This window comes from Orycteropus afer, unplaced genomic scaffold, assembly GCF_000298275.1.
Source record: "Orycteropus afer afer isolate SDZICR_OR568_19922 unplaced genomic scaffold, OryAfe1.0 scaffold00458, whole genome shotgun sequence".
In the NCBI taxonomy this organism is placed as follows: Eukaryota; Metazoa; Chordata; class Mammalia; order Tubulidentata; family Orycteropodidae; genus Orycteropus; species Orycteropus afer.
In genome coordinates this window covers 2,218,705-2,223,078 of record NW_006922045.1, presented here as the reverse complement: position 1 = coordinate 2,223,078, position 4,374 = coordinate 2,218,705, and positions in this window count along the sequence as shown.

Here is a 4,374-nt window from a genome sequence, read left to right as displayed (position 1 = left end):
GGGTTTGAACCACCAGCCTTCTGATTAGCAGTCAAGTGCCTTAGGCACTACGCTACCACAGTAAAGATTATAGCCTAGGAAATCCTATGGAGGAGTTCTACTCTCTACTACAGATTTGTTGTGAGTCAGAATTGACTTGACAGCTTCTAACAACAATGACAACAGTCATGGAATGCTGGTACTTTTTCCTCTCCCACTCAGATTTCTAAATTATCATATATTCAGATAATTTGTTTCTGTTCCTATCTGTTGCTTCCCTGTATTACTGAATAATTTTTGTGCCTGTTGTTTATTACCTGTCCCCCACTCCTATTTCTATTTAAGCCCCATGAAAGGAGAGCTCATGAAGATCATATTCCACACAGTAGCCCTCATGCCTAGTCCACATCTATTCATGCATGAAGCAGAAGTACCAACTGCTTTCATGCATCATCAATAGCAAATAAAGTACAGCTTTACTCCATTCCTGTTAGACACACTTGCTTATCTTACAAATTACTTTAAAGAACTATTACATATCAGTTGTCATTGGACCCTCACTCTTGTGCATTTCCTCAAAAATGGTGAATTCACTAAGAAATCTTGGTATCTTCAACTGTATGTACCATAAAGTTGTAGAAAGAGTTATAATAACTAAAACACAATATATTGTAGGCATACAGATTATACAGAAAAATAAGAAAAACCAAATAAGCTTTCTGATTTTAGGGCCTAGAAGTTTCTGTCTGGTGGAATGCTTGTTTGTGCTCTATTGCTATTGGCTTTTTTTTGTTCAGCAATGTTTTCAAAGTCAGTTCCTTTTTTTTTTTCTTTTGTAATTATGACTTGTTGGTAATATGAAGAGAAGTGATCATACTTTGCTAACTTTGATGGATATTCTATATGAAATCTTAGATAAGAAAGAAAACAAAACAAAACAAAATGATAAGCAGTAATATTAGCAACAACAGTAGCATAAAACTGCCATTATTCTGAGGAGAGAGAATAATATCTACTTGTCACATTTTTTTTTTCCTTACCAGTACCTCTTTTATTTCAATCAAACAACTTTGCCCTAAACTTATAAGTGTTTATAATATTTCAAATGCCTTAAATTATGCTGTACATTACATTCAAAATATATGTGTTGAGGGCAAACACATCCCCTCTATTTTTTAGGATGGTGACTATCCCACCTCAGAGATACTGTTGCTGTTAGGTGCTGTCAGGTGGGCTGTGAGTCACAGCAGCTCTATGGACAGCAGAGCAAAACATGCTCCCAGCTGTTGCTGTGTGTGAGCCCACTGTGGCAGCCAGTGGGTCAGTCCTTCTCATTGAGGCTCTCTCCCTCTTTATCACTGACCCTCTACTTTACTGATCGTGATGTCTTTGTCCAGAGACTGGTCCCTTCTGACAACAGGCCCAAGGTAAGTGAAACAAAGTCTGTCCATCCTCACTTCTAAAGATATTTCTAGCTGTACTTCTTCAGAGACAGATTTGTTTGTTCTGGCAGTCCATGGTGTACCCATAGTCTTCACCAACACCATAATTCAAGTGCTCTGGTGGTGGAGTGGGAAAAGTATGACAGTTTTCTTCTGCAAAGATTTACAGCCTTAGAAACCCATTAGAGCAGTTCTACTGTGTCCTATAGGGTCACTAGGAGTTGGACTCAACTCAAAGGCAATCGAATTTCAAGGATAAGAACATGAAAAGCACACTATTCAGTAATGGGTCGGGATTCAATTAATTTTAACCTTTTTGATTGTTTGTTTCTTATGCTCATTCACTTTATCTATCATTGTTATCTGTCTTTAATGTGAGTGATTTATTCTCAATCTTTAAAATTTTAGAAAAATAAGAGGGCTTAACAATTTATTTTAAGCCAAAAGATAAAATGTGTTGAGGTCTGTTTTCACTGAAGCTGTTTTCGAAGAGTTTGTGCTGTGAACTTTAACTCAGCTTCATTCCTTGGTGTGGTAAAAGAAATGATGGAGGTAGTGAAATAAATTTTATCCCCTATTATGTTCCAAACCATTTTCAGCTTAGAGCTTATTTGGAAGAAAGTGTAGTAGAGGATAAAAATGTCATTTATTTTAATTCAGTCTGAAAGCAGGGTAATGAAATATTCTTGAGAATATTTACTGAAATGAGTCTTAAACTCAGGTCCTTTCTATCCTGGTCTTAAAGACCTTAAAAGCCTAAATATATCTCTTAGAGCCATCCCTGTACTGGACTCACCACCAAGATTCAGATTCCAGCTTCTCTTAGCCCTGATAGGTTACAGTATTGATCTTTAATATTAATGTGGATAAAAGAACACATTTTGAATTTAAGCTGCAAGGAAAATTATCAATTTATAAATATAAGGGCAAACCCATGACTCATATTGGGTGCAAAGACAGTGGCATTGGTAAACAGAATCTGAGTTGCTACCTGTTGGCTAACGTGATCTACTTCCTTAGTGATACTGCCTCAGAAACCCAAAAATGGGTCTCTATGAGTCAGAGACGACTTGATAGCACATAACAACAACGACAACCGCATCTCTAATAGCAGCTGACATGCAATTATCCAATAATTGACCAATAGTTCTATTGCTTTCAATATTAACTTGTTTTGAAACACATGTTGCATTTGGAGGACACACCTCAGGTCTGACTGATTACACAACTACACTTCCATCAGCATATTCCTAATTCTGTTTGCCATGTAGGGGATGGGCTCAGGAGGGGCAAGTTTGGAGCACCAGGTCCCTAGAGGGTGTAAACTAATGAGTATTAGACTATTAGCCAAAATGTTGGTGGTTCAAACCTACCAGCGGCTTTGGCAGAGAGGCCTGGTGATCTACTCTAGAGCTCACGGCCTTGAAAGCCCTAGGTGGTAGTTCTAAGCTGCACGCCTGGGGCTGTCCTGAGTCGGAGCTGAATCAGTGGGAACAAACAACAACAGTAATGTAGGGACTGGATTTGGGAAAGTAAGATTTAGAGCAAGGTCGCAGGTGATGGGTGAGAGAGGTTGCCTTCCATTGGACTTGTAGTAAACAAGTGAGAAGTCAGGAGGTTGGGAATATGCCCTGGAGTAATGAATGCAGTCCTGGAGGATCATTAAGATACCGTGTGAGGGTACCAGAATCATTCCCAGGAATTTTAGCCTAAGCAGCTCTGCATGATGGTACCATTTATAAAATTAATAAAGAACAAATTATAAGATACAAGATAGAAATCATCAACATGGATTCTAAAGTCCTTACGAACTTTGGGGACACGATGCATGCATAGAAGAGCATAGGGTAAAAGGTACAATGATAACATATTGCCATTTTATACATCATGGACTAGTGTTTTTTTTTTTTTTTTTTTAGTTTTTGAATAGTCTAAGCAGTGTGGTTCACCACTCTAGACATAGATCCTCTGTTTCTTTTCTCCCAGGTCACTGAGGACTCTGTCTTTTTATCTTCAACTGACATTATCCAAGTACAACCAAATTGCTTCGGAAGAACAATTCAGGTGATATGTTTTAAATCCAGTTTATACATAAAAAATAAATAAATAACCTGAAAATTTTCTCCAAATATTTTGTGGTAGAAAATAATCATGATTAATATATTACTTATTTAGACAAAGAGTATCTAACCATTTAATACTTGAAACTACTGATTTGACAGATGCCTTAACTGGTATAGGGATAGTGAGAGGCATTTATGTGTTTAAAATGGAATATCTCTTCATTTCCACTGATGACATTATATTATGTGTGTGTGCATATGTATGTATATATATATATATAATACAGCATAACTAATTAGACACATATTCTACTGTATGCTATAATCTTGATGCCATTTTGTTACCAATATTTTCTTAATGAGGACAGGAGATCCATTCGACTGCTAATAGTTGAATGTGGCTCGAGGAACTAAATACAAAGCTCAGAGATGTCTACCAATTGTGAAACGAACACACTTAGGTCAAACGGTTATGTGGCATCCAAGGGGTTACGAATCCTCTGCTCTCTGTCCTTCTTATTTCTGCAGATTTTAATTCTTGAGATTTGGTCCAAGTCAGCTGCTTGTGGAGATTGCCTTGCAGGGCATTTTGATATCTAGGTTAAATTGCAAGAAAAAGCAAAGTGTTCACTGATGGCTTCGTACACATTTCTTGCACATGTTCTGGGTTTCCTCAGAACTTTCTGTATAGTTAAGGATTCTCAGATATGGCAAAGTGTGGCATGAGCCATGTGCTAACAGATAATTTATTAACCTGCCTTTTCTTGAAAGCATGATGTTTTAAAGAGTTTCATATGAGTTCTGTTAAGAAATTTCGGTATTCATGCATTTCAAATAAACATAGCTCTGGTGGTGTAGTGCCTAAGGCATTTGCCTGCTAACCAGAAGGC